We start from the raw sequence: 13,669 nt of genomic DNA on the forward strand, positions 1-13,669 counted from the left end.
GTTTGGCCTTGCTGGACTCCATAAACAGAAACTAAGCAGCAAGGATATTCTGAAATCAGCTTGGATTGGTAAAATTCATTTCACAAGCATGCACCAGCTCCAGGCAGAATTTGGGCTTTGACATTTGGAGGGAAAGGGCCTGATTTGCTTTATGACCTTTCCCATGGCACTCATGGTGCAGCACATCATTGGCTGCCCACATATGGGCACACTGGGATTCTGTGCAAGCCATGATGGAGCAAGGATGAAGAGAGACAGAATAGCCCTATATTGGAATCCCAAATTAGGACAAATGTCCCCTGCCCTTATGTAGTGCCTTCACTTGTGTCACACAAGCAGCACCAATCTCAAAGCACCAAGCTTCTCCTTTCCCTTCTCTAAGCTTCTGGAAGGCAGAGCCCAGCAGCAAAGCCCCTGTGCCCTGTGCACACCAGAGTGCTCAGTCCCAAGGACAGGGACACAGGACCCCTCATTTCCACAGTTACAATTGCACAGGGTTTGTATTTGTAGCCTCCCACAAATGTCCTGAAGAGGAAAAGATCACATAAAAGTGCCAACCAGAAAAGCAGTGTGTGTCTGTGTGATTCCACTTGTTGCTCAGATGCCTTTTATTTTTGGTGTCTGTCCTAGCAAGCAATCTCCCCTATCCTATTTCTACCCCAATCCTTCAGGCACAAGCTCTGAGGACAGTCAGGCCACGAGTTCAAGCCTGTACTTATAAATTGAGATGTGAGTGAGGCCAGGACACTGGAGCAGGCTGCACTTTCCCAAACAAACAGAAGATACTTCAGTGGTCCCTGGGATGACCAGGAATTGCCAGTACAGTCCTGCAGGGTTGGGTCTGCAGGGTCACACAAGGGCTGGATGGGGAGACACGTGGCTTCACTGCCACTGGGCACACCTCACACCCTCCTTGGGCAGGTCTGCACCTCTCAGCAGGGCTCAGTAGGGGACAGGTGAAACTCCCTAGTGCTAAATTCAGGTCAGATCTGGAGTGTCTGCTGTTTCATCTGTTTGGATTTTAGTGGCAATCCCCCCATTTTGTAATACTGGTAAAATCATGTCAGATAACATTCATCATTGTTATTTCCACATGATTAAATCATGGGTACTTTTTGTTATTTCAGATTTTTTCCTATATTACAATTCGTATAGTAAATCCATTTCTCTTCATCTATATAGTAAGACACAGGCAGACACAGTTAGCAAGACATACCAGGAGCAAACTCATTCAAGAGCATTTCTGCAAGCAAAGCACACCCAGGTACCTCCTTTCTTTTTAAATAAATGTATCTTAGAGACATTTTAACATGTGGGGAAAAAATCCACCTCTCAACCTCTTAGGTTCCACCAGTCCTGTTCATTTCTCACTTGGAGCCATAATCCTTTCCAGTGACAACTAGCTGGGATGTTACAAATAAAGGATTATACCTCCAGGTGAGGCAGAGCTTCTTATGAGCTTACTGTTTAACGATTATAGACCCTGTTCTCATGTAGAAATTACACACACGTAAGGATGTGTGCATTATTTAAGATGGAGCAGCAAGACTGCAGATGGATGGGTCTTCTAGCTCAGGAAATACTAATTATTCTTCCCGTGTAGCCATCCAGTGCTGAGGTGGGGAAAATAATGCACAGGGTATTAAATGGTCTTACAGACACACTTCTGAAACATGGTACTCAGCAGGGAAGCAGAAGTTCTTATCAGGATGTGTTTCTTATAGTCAAGTGACCAATGCTGGATTTAGGTTGATGTTTTGACAGGTTGCAGTTGTTAACCCCACAGTCAGGTTATTCCATTTGGATATTTCTGGCATGTTGCAAGATTTCAAGAAGAGAGTGCACTTACATTTTTAATGTGCATCCTGCTGACACACCACCTTTCCCAGTGGGAGAAGCAGTGCTAGAGGAGGGAAGACTAAGAAAGAAGATAAGTAATTCCTCTCAGTTGGATGAACTCATTGATTTCATGCGCACAAGATTAAAACAAATTGAAGTCATCACTCTAATGTGTTTATTATTTCAGTGAGTGGCAAAATGTCATTCTAAAAATAATATCAATTTACCATGGGAAGCCACATAATTCTTATCAGGATAATTGATAAATCAGACCTCTATCTAATATTTCCCTTCATAGAAAATTGCAGCCTTGGAGAAGAACATTTAATGCAGAGAAAGTCAGAGTATGCACTGAAGAGGTGACAGCCCAGACTGGAGAGAAAGATTGCTTTTCATGGACAAAACAATATTTTACCAGTGCTAAACTGATTTGGACTGTGTGACAATCAAAATAACAACATCTATGGAGCTCAATCTCCCCTACAACCCAAAGGGTTACAAGAAGATTGCCCTTTCACCGCACTTATCACTGAAACAAGTAATATATATATAAAAAACCACAAACTTGGAGGAAGTCTCCAATAATCACATGTTTTCCATCCTCTCTCCCCTGGATAAGAAGGATCTGTCATTCTGACACCAGATGAAGCCATTCCTGGCCATTGTTTTCTTGCATCACCTGGGCAGAAAGCCCACTGTGGCTGCTCTGCAACCGCTTCCGACAGCCTCGGTCATGGCTCCTGTTTTCCATTTCCTCTCTCCAAAAGGGAAGACAGGCAGCTGTTTGGGAAGCCTTGGAAAAAATCTTGTGCAAGAATTTAAAAGAAGGAGACAGTGTAAGAGTGTGTGTATCCAGGTTTTGGCCCATCTCCAGCTGGCTGATGGTATGGCACTAGCTTTCTTCTTTTTTCCCAAGACGCAAAAATGACCATAGAAAACCAAAAACCTAAATAATGTACTAATGGCTTGATTAATTTAACTTTCATTCATGTATCCCAGTATTTGTGCAGCCCCAGAGATGTTTCACTGTGTAACTCTAAATAAAGGAGCTCTCTTGCCTGAGGAAGGGGACAGAAGCCCTGGTGTGAGTTCACAACAGCAAATAACACTCTGCTCTTCCACATCTACAGCTTGTAAAAAAAAAACCAAAAAAAAAAAAACAGCCAACAACAAACCAGAGATATTTCAGTTCAGGGAGAATGAAGTGTTCTCTGAATTTTTTTCCTAAGTGCCTGAGAGCAAAATACAATGCAAACAAGCATTTCCAGGAACACCTGAGAAGATGGGTATATGCTGCCTTGGATTCCCAAGGACACTCATGTTACCCACGGCCCTGGATATTGCACAGTAGCAGAAGAGAGGCATTGGTACTGTTCTTGCTGATCTCAGGGTGGTCATTCGGAAGGCCAGGACTGCTTTTGAGAAACTATTTTCTTAAGAAAACAAGTCCCAAGAAAGGCAGTAGGGAGTAGTTCTTGTCCATTGCTTAGCTGAATTCTGGTTAATATTTAAAGAGATCAATCCAGAATCACTCAAAATTAATGTCGCTGTTCAGCTTCTCATAAGGCAGCATGAATGTTGCATCTTGTCCTTGACCTGCCACTTCGTAAATTCCCCATAAATTTACAAAACTAAACTAAATTTAATTCAGTTGAGGTCTTAGCTCTTTGTCCAGCAGAACACATACCAGCATGCACACAGCATTTTAAGTGACACAAGGAGCCACTAACACAACTGTGATAGGCACTACAGGCAAATATCTTTCAATGATGTTTTTATTTCTTCTGCTTGCAAATGATCACTTCTCATGGTGCATTCCACAAATCTTACTCATATCCTGTCACTGAGCTGCAAGAAGTCATCTGTCTTCTTTCAGAGGGAATCTGCAAAGAAAGACAGACAACCTAAATCCTGACTCTGGTCCTCCCATAGAGAGTGGCTGTGCTAAAGAAGCGTGGTTTGATATAGCCTGCAATCCAGCTGTATTTATGCTTTGCTGGCTTTATTGGTAGTGAAATCTCCATGCAAAGCTAAAAAACCCTCCCAAACACTTTATGTGCTCTGCTGTGAGTTCTTTATCCTGCAGAACATCAAATGTAGAGCAATGCCAGATAAACTGCTCAGTCTTTCCCAAGACATATTCCTAGTGCTTTCACTTTCAGAGTCCACAAGAGCAGCACGATGCCCTTGCCTTTTAATTAGTTTAAGCCAGAGGGAGCAAAGATCTGAGATCTGGGGCTGTACCAGAGAGAATGAGAGCTGAAGAGCCAAGGCAGAGCCACTGCTACCTGCCATAACTCCCCCTCACCATCAAGCCCCCATCAGTGTGAAAATCAATGTGGTTACTTCCCATAAATATGTGAAATCAGAGCCCTTGTGTAATTTCTGTTAACAACTACTTGATCACCCCATTTTTGTGCAAGTCTGGTGATTGCAGTCCTGTCAGGGGATGGGTGAGAGGCTGGAAGGGATCAACTTATTGCTTAAAAACAGAGTGCAAAAGCTAGAAGAACTGCATTTTTGCAGAGCTTTTTTATTCACGGGCTAAAATTGTCTCACATTAAACAAGCTAGGCTAATAGATGTGGCAAATTAAATGCTAAGACAAGCCTGCCTTGACCTGCCACTGCAGCTGTGAGTCTGATTTTTGCAGCCACCAGCTTGCTGGGCAGTATGAGCACAGTTTGCTGGATGCTCTCATGGCCAGTGGTGCAATGTAAGCATAACACTTGGAATACAATCCACCAGTGTCTCCACGCCAGATCCCAAAACCTACTTCCTAGGCCTGCTGCCAGAGTTGTGCTATGAGTCACGAAGAGAAACAAACACAAGGAATGTCAAATTAAATAGGACGCAACGCTTTCGCGGGATTTAAAAGCGGAGCAATTGTGCTGTAGAGTACAAACCTCCCTGGACTCCTCTTGGACTGCTTCTCATCTTGGTAATAAGAAACATCCCTTTAATTAGTTGCACCTAATGAAATTCATAAGTCAGGGAGTGGGAGTTTTGCTCCTGGGTAGAAACCGAAAACTTCTCTTCACTTGATCTGCCCATTTTCTGCAGCAGTCATTAGCAAATTTTATCAAATCTCTGCATTAAACAGTAACAACTATTGTTCACTCAGAACACAAGTCCATTTATGAGCTGCAATATGACACATCTTGGAAACCCCAGACTGAAAGGCACTTCTGAAAAAAAAAAGATTAGGACTGGCAAGGAAAAGTAGTTTCAAATTGTTAAGAAGAAACAATAGAGAAACTTCTACCTGATCTTTCCGGCTGTTGAGATCAGAGAAGTTCTTTTACCTTTCTGGGTTTGGGCAAAATAACTTACAAAATGTATTTGTCTTTCCTTACAACTAAGGGGCACCCATTTACCTCTCCAGCTGAACCTCTGGGTGCTTCACTCTACTTTCATTAGGGACAAGTAAAATAATACTAGGAAGCCTCAAACTGCATTTTCTTCTATGAAAATATTGACCCACAAGCATCTGTTTAAATTCATTTTGGTTATGTGTCTCTCAAGACAAAGTGATATCCATGGCAACAAACAATTTCACTGCAGAAGAGGGAGCACATCCAGAATGAGCATGTAATCGCTCTGTTTATCGATGACTAAAAGCCTGGAAGCACAAAGTTTGGGATCTCAGGCACAGCACCAGTGCTCTGCAGAAGACCAGGACCTTTATCAGGACACTTTTGTAAATGTCTGTCATAGAGGATGGAGAGGGAAACTGAAGCCTTGCCTGCTGTTTTCCTTTCCAAACTTTTTTGCAAATAGACATGGCTCACTGTGCAGTTGTTGGAATTGCCTTTCAAGAAGTTTTACAGAAGAGAATGGGAAGCAGGGATATGACGCTCACCTACATTTGGAGAGTGCAGAAGCACAAGTCACCACTAAGACAAACTGTTAGGACAGTCTGGATCTTGGTACAAACTGTTTTCAGCACCTACAGGGGCCCCTTGGTGCATCTGCACGTTTCCCTCGAAGTGGCTGCTGACCAATACATTCGTCCTGTTGCTCCCCGCTGGGCCCCATAATTACAGAGCTGATTTACAGGGCTAGTTATAGCTGCTATTATGGGAAGGTACGAGGTTGGACACAATTGCAGTGCTGATGGGGGAAGGAAGGAGGAAGGTGGCACGTGGCAGCTCTGGCATGAATGCTTGCTGCACTGGGCAGTGTTGGCAGAGGGAAAGTAAGAGGAAGCCATAGCCGTCCTAGGGTCTTCCTAAGAATCTTTCACACTTACAAAGCTATCTTTGATTTGGGTTGCATGGAGTAATTTTCTAGTTTAACACTCAGGGGCAACAGCTTGAAGCACTTCTGCTCTCAGGTCTGCTAGAGAAAGGTGTTGGTGCAGAGTGCATCTTGCTGTGGCCCTGCTGGAGCTACAGGACTGCTCTACAGGCTGGGTGCATTCTAAGCCAGGAGTGTCTTACCCTGACCTTAATCCCTTCCCCTCCAAGCCTGGCTGCCTGGTAGCATTTGCTCTGTTCTCCAGTCTCTGTTACACTGAGACAAAGAGCTCCTACCAGCACTGATCAATGCCTCCAAGACAATTTCTTGAGCTTTTGGGATCCTGCTACCTTCAAACCAGACCCAGCACTCACTTTTAGCCTTAAACTTCTGTGGAGGGTGATATGAATTTGTGTGACAGACACTGCTGTAGAGACACCCAGAAAGAAACCCAAGGACAGATCGTTCAAGCAATGTCTCGGTGCCATAACCCATGTAAACATTACACAGCCACTTGCAAATGATGTGATTGATTACAAATTACATCAACACCATCCCATCAGACCTTCTTGCCTACAGTGGTGCTGACAGAGCACTCACCAGCTTCATTTCTGAGAACCCATCAATGCAAGAGCTCTAAGGTCATAACACTCACAGGCAAAAGAAGAAACCCTTGTTTTGAAAGCCAAAGTAGCTCTATTAGGAATTCAAGGTCAAAGTTTTCAAAGGGGCACACACTGTCCCCAAAGGTGTATCCAAGCTGAGCTTACCTCCCATGGAAAACAGGATGTGCAAGATGCTTGCTTTGTCAGGGAGAAAAGACCAGGCTAATGGTTTCCTTCAGGGGGTTGGCTTCTTACACTGGTGCTTCCTGTCTCAAACAGAAACAGGTCCTACCTCTGGACACCAAACCTCATCCACTGAGGGCAGCAAATTATTTGAAGATCAGTACTGAATTTAGTGTCTCCAGCTGAGATCAGGAGGAGATTTTAGGGATTAGGTTCACCTGAGAAAAAAAATTGCAGAGGCACTGCCTCCCCCACCACCCATGAGCTTGCAGGTACCTACAAGTGACCCTCCCATATCTAGCTGCCCCCACCACCATCCTTTGGAGAAACCCCACCCCTGTTACTGCAGGGGTTTCCATTTCAGCTGCAATAGAGGGTGGCCTCTCTCTCTGCAGCAGCAGTGATGTATTACCCACCCAGGTACTGACCAGGCTCCACACATCAGCTTATCTGCCAAGGTCTGCTTCCATGACCCTTTGTCCCTGCTCTCCTGCTGAATTTATGCTCCTCCTCTGATGTGCTGCTACATGTAGCTAAAGCAGTGATGAAGGGGGTGCAGCTAAAACCATGAAGAAAAAGCAAAACTGACTCACTTTACCAAGATGAGGTGGGATGCAACCTTACTCTCTTGTTTGGAGTGCAGCAAATATCCATTGATCAAAATGGCTTCAGGTACAGAAATTTTTAATACAAATTTGAAAAAGCTATGAGAAAACATCCACGTTGTCTCTGGAGGATGCTGGCCTGAATTTAAAGAAACCTCCAAGTGAAATGAGCTCAACTACATGGGCTAGAGTGAGACTCTCTACTTCAGTGACTCTCAGTGGAAAGATACAGTGCCAAGCTAGGATTTTATTATGGTTAACCCTTTTTGATGCTTACTGCTGGACTTATGGATTCAGATGCCTATTTAGATGCTGCTGGTGTAAACAGCATCTTCTTGTGTCCAGAAACTGATGGCTGGTTGCACAACTGTCTCCTGGGTCTTTTCTCCCATGATATAATGGGTATTTATAAGCCATCACTCTCTCATTTACTTGCCCTTAATAGGGCAATACATTCCCAAAGCCAAAGCCAGCTCTCCAGAGCTGGGCTGGCTCTGGAGAATGTACCATCTCCTTATCTTCCCTCCCCTCCTCTCCCACATCATGCCCTATAATGCTTCCCTTAGTGGTGGCCAAGATCCTGCTGAAGGTGACCGAATTTCAGACTACTCAGCAATCCCAGCTCCCAGGGGAGCACGAGATGCAGGCTGGAGAAGCCTTTTCTGTCATTACAACCTGGAGCCATTAACAGCCAAGAAATGTTTTTGCTGGATCTCAGCTGGATCTCTCCAGTTACATCCCCACCACCCGTGACCCTAAGCAGAAATCCCAGGCTTATAAAATTAAACAGACCTTTCCCATGAGTCACCCTGGGACTCCATGCTTGGATGGGATCAGGGAAAAGAGCAGAGGCACGTCTGCTCTGGGAGCAGTGCAGAAAAAGCAGTGTGCAAATGCAGGCTCCAAGACTCCCCAGTCCCAGTTTTTCTCATAGCTGCAAGTCAAACTGGACACAGATATAGCACAGTAACCTATTGAACCAGATCTTGTTAGCTAACTACAGAGAAGTCTAGCAGACCATTAAAAATTAAACTAAATATAGGCACACATCAAAAAAATGGTGACTCTAAAGCTCTGTGCCTAATTCATCAGTGAGTAGAAAATCCTAACACATGGGATATTCTTCAGATGATGCAACTGCAGCTCTAGTGAGACAGGAAGCTTTAACCAGATCTCCCCAGAACCACAGCAAGGATGCTGTGCCTCTGCTCTCCTGCCAAAAAGACCCAGCTTCCTGCATGCCTGGTTATTTTCCACACTCAGACATGTGCAAGTTCACGCAGCATCTTAGGGATGTGCTACGCTTCCCAGCCTCTGGAGGCTCGCTGCTGCTTTCATGGCTTGCTTGGTAGGCCAAAGGACAGCACAGTTCATTTCCCTCGAGCCCAGGAGCGTTGGTGGCAGTCGGTGATGAGCAGGACAGGCAGCTGTGGACAGCTTTTAAAGAGCTGATGTCACCAGGACAATCTCCTGCTCCAACTCTGTGCAGGCACCACTGTCACTTCTGCTTTTGGGTCTCACTGGGGCAGTAAGGACACCTCACTGACAGTGTAAAGAAGGCACCTTTTAACTGAGAGAGTGTTATGCAGTGGTCTAAGCACAGGGCTTGGCAGCAAGAGCTATAGACCTCTCCACCTACAGCTTTCAGGTTTTATCAGGCTCTCATGGGGGCAGAATGAAGGAAGGAGACTGAGGAGAGACTCAACCAGAAATAAACCAGGACCTTCACAGTGGTCCCATGATGTTAAATTAGTTTGTGTGAAGACTTGGAAATAATCTCCTGGTTCAAATCCCCAACATTACATGAGACACAGTGCTTTGATAAGGGCTGAATTACTCTAGGAAACTTCAAAGCCATCAAAGAGCTAGTGCTGGGTGACGTCTGTGTGCAGTGCTTTGAGTGAGTTTTCTCAGCTTTCCTCAGTCACCATGCAACAGCCAATTAAAAGCACTGCTCTCTTTGTAGCCTTCACTGCAGTACCAGGTTTATTGTCCTATTTATCACCATTGAACTGCCTCGGGCTGAATTATTTATAACTCTGGAGAAGATGAATTAAGTGGTAAATTCAAAGTGGGTCACAGGAATGTTGACTTGGCCTTGAGATACAGACGGGTCAGTGGGCTGATGTCTTGGGCTCCTTGGCTTAATGGGATGGAGCATCCTCGTCTGCACTCCCACCAAAACCTTGAGCTGCCTGCACCCAGCCAGTGCTCCCTCCCCTTGGGCCAGAGGGGCAGGAGGCAGGTGCATTTTCTTCCACAGGTGACTTGCCCCCAATTTTTTTATCTGTGCATGCTGTGGTATTTCAATTAAGAACACCATTTCAGCACCCTCATCAAGAAACTCCACCACAGAGCTGCATTTCTAGCATGTGACATGGCATGTCAGGACATCACACTGTCAGTGACGTGATGCAGGGTGAGCCAAAACACCCCAAAAATTCAGAAAGCAGCCCACTAGCCCGAGGTTTTTAGTTTTTAGTGTAGCAACAAAACAGCTACTCAAGCACAGGGCTTTTTAAAGGAAATCCTGCGTGTGTTTCTGTCCCTAAATCCCAACAGAATCTTGTAATCCTCCATCAAGAACAGCCTGTGCTCCACATTGCCTCTAACTTTAATGATGACAATGAATCAGTTGTTTCCCAAAGAGGAGATTCTCTTTTCACATTACTGCTGTTTTTATGCCACGTCTGACTGCATAGCAGAGGCACCAGCAAGATGCCAGGGTTCCCCCAACATTTTCCATGCAGGAAAGTAAGGAGAATTCCCACAGGCAAAGGGGATGGGGTTCCTGCCTGGCATGGCCCTGGAACCAACAATATGAGAATATTAATCTCATAAATATTGCAAATTTACATTATTTGACCAATATCTATGTTCAAATACAATGCCCAAACACTATTTAAATCCACTTCAAAAAATAAATACATACAGGAAGCGAAATGCTGCTCCCTCCACATTGCCCTTTTTCTTGGAAAGACCAGGCATGTTGATTCTGGTCATCTTGGGGTTTCCCCAGGGGATGTCACAGAAGCTCAGACACCAGCTCTGAGCTCCCATGTGTGGATGGAAGTCAGGGGCTCGCAGACACCAAATTGTCTGAAAGAGTCATCTGAAACTGAGGTAGAAAATGTGCTCCTGGCTATGAAACCAAAGGGCAATAAAAGAAGAATCTTTTTCCCATATTGGTATTTTCTCTCCATACTGCAAGGGCAGACAAATTTCATTCTCTCTTGTGAGAAAATATCTATCAACAGTACCACCCAATAACACAAAAGACCAGAGAGGCACCAAAATTCAGAATGAATTGGCTGTAATAGAAGGGAGGGGGGACCACCTCTACTTTTGGAAATCTGCAATAACATTTTGCTGCTATATGATGCAATTACCTTCCCTCCAATGTTGCTTGGTACAATACTGACATCTTGCCCTTGAAAGTCAAAATCTTTTTGCTAAGGGACCAAAAGAAAATAAAGAGGGTTTAGATTTAAGCACAGCAGAATTAAGAGTTTTACAAACCGTGAACTTGCTGAGGAATGTGGTTTTAAGTAATCCCACTGCTATTTTCAAATTCAGGTTGGGTTTACTTAGTAGCTCCAGTAAATGAGAGAGAGTGTGGACTATGCTCTCCATTCCCAGCAGAAGAGGAGCAGGAGAAGGAGGGGGAGGAGTAGGTGAAAGAAGCAGACAGCTTTGATTTACAAGAAAATTAGTGAAGGCACTTGCTTTGGAGATGGTCATCCCACAGACATGGAGCCTCCATGTCTCCCTGACCAGGAATACTCCAAACATGTCCTTGCCTCTCTCCAGCATCCTCTGGCTTTTTTTTTTTTAATTTCATTTTGCAGAGGTCTAGCCTGCCAGGCAAGAGATGCAGCCCCTCTGCAAAGCAGCCTGGTTCTCTCTCCACCAGGAGACAAACACACTGGGCCAAGTGGAGGCACGGAGAGGCTGGAGATGGGATCAACCAGCCCTGCATGTGCCGAGGGTGCTGCTCTGAGCAGCCCTCTCTTGGGAGCCTGGGAGTGGGGAGTCACCTTCTCCCATGCTGAGGAGGATCTGCTCTGGCTTCCTCATGTCTGTTTTAACAGAAACAAAATGCTTTTGTCCCAAGTGAAATGAAAGGTTTCACCAATCTAAAACCAATGCTCCAAAAATGTTATACTCCAGACAAACATAAGAAAGAAATCTCTTCTGAAATCATTAATAACAGGTGTACTTTGGCATGTTTCAGAGCATTTCTGGAACTGAAAAAAGTATCCCTCTTGCCAGATCCATGCAAAAGTCAATCACTGGGAAATCCAATTATTTCACCCCAACTGTTTGCCAAGGAAACAGAGTTCAAAGGCACACAGCTCTGAACAGACACCCACTAGTCAAGAGAGTGTGCATCAGTGTAGACAAATATTGCTGGCAATTTTCTTTCAGCCTCCCCAAATCCAAGGATATACTTCCACCATTCAAGCAGATCAGCTCATGTTTAGAAAGTAAGGTGGTGAGACTGGAGTGGGGGAAGCAGGTTTAGCAAGTCAGTACCTGGCTTGCTACGACAAATAGAAAACAAATTTGCTGTTTCCTTCAAAATACATATTGCATTTGTTTCAGTTTCTTCTCTCTTTTTCCCCAACAAGTACTCACATCAGTTTTTTCATGAGGACCTTAGTCAACCTGAAAGAAAATTAAATCCACACTGGATTTCCCCTCACCCAAAACAACTGCTCCTATGACCTCTTAGGGGTCTTGATGTGTCAGATACTCCTCAGGACAAGCCTTATTTTACTGAGCTGATATTGCTTTCATACAAGAGCCCATGCTCATACACAATCTGTACAGCTTCCTTTATGTATACAATAAAGATGGAAAAATTATACCATGCCAAGAAAGCTGTCTTGCCAAACAAGAACCACCCCCTGAAGGGTATATTTAGAAATCAGAGGACAATTTAGGAAGAGAGTCACACAACATAAGCCAGAGAGTAATGAAAAGTAGGGAGAGTGGGAGTTTCTTTCAGGTATTGAGCACTTCCAGACTACACCAGTGAATACCCAGACCAACACGACTCTTTTTCACCTCACCAAGTAAAGCAAAACCCAACACTTACACAGCATTTTTCATTCATCTGTCTCAAATTGCACTGTAAGGAGAGTTAAAGTGCTGGATTTAGCCTCTCTCTCTGCAAATTGATGCACAGAGCTGAAGTTCAAGGTTGCACAAGGGCAAACACTAGGGACAAATGTAGGCCATGGAGTTGTGTCAGCTGTCGTGGATGCTGAGTTTGGACCTTCTCTTCAATACTTGATGCAGTAAATCAGCCCTGTGCATGCAGGGCAGCCTGTGGGGTCTGTCTGCTCTGTCATTTCATTAGGGACAGTGCCTTCAGTGCCTTCACAGTAGGGGTTTTACACCAACAAGCAAATCTGAGCAGCACATCCCCTTCAGCATGCAGAGTCCTAGCACTGCAGAGGGTGATGAGCACCTCTGGAGATCATCCATCCCAACTCCCACTCACAGCAGCCTGCTCAGGGCTGCATCCTCTCAGGTTTTGAATACCCCCACAGATGGACATGCCGCAACTTTTCTGGGCAATCTGTGTTGGTGTTTGACCCCTCTCACAGCAAAAATATTTCTTCTGATATTTAAAAGACACTTCCCGTATTTCCATTAGTGTTGCTTTTCTCAAGTCTTGTCTATGGGCACTACTGAGGAAACCCTGGCTACAACTTCTTCACTTTCCCTATCAGATATCTACCCATGTGGATAAAAGCCAACTGAGCCTTCTCTTCTCCAGGCTCTCTCAGCTTCTCCCCATAACAAAGATGCTCCAACCCCTTCATCACCTTTTTGTCCCTGCACTGGACTTGCAGTATGTCCATGTCTCTCTGACACTAGGCAGATCAGCACTGGACCCAGCACTCCAGATGCACATCACCAGTGCTGGACAGAGAGAACAGATCACTTCTTTCAACCTGCTGGTGACTGATCACAGCCCCTTGAGCCTGGCACTTCAGCAAGTGTTCAATCTACCTCATCATCCACCTACCCAGCCCATGCCTCACCAACAAGGATTTCATAGGACTCAGCGTCAAAAGCCTTGCCAAATCTACAGTGAGCAACATCCACTGCCCTTCCCTCAGCTGATCAAGCGTCTCTCTGTGAAAGACCAGCCCATTAATCAAGCATTCCTCCTTCACAAAACCAT

The sequence above is a fragment of the Lichenostomus cassidix genome, chromosome 1 (assembly GCF_008360975.1).
Source record: "Lichenostomus cassidix isolate B80296 chromosome 1, HeHo_3.0, whole genome shotgun sequence".
Lineage (NCBI taxonomy): Eukaryota > Metazoa > Chordata > Aves > Passeriformes > Meliphagidae > Lichenostomus > Lichenostomus cassidix.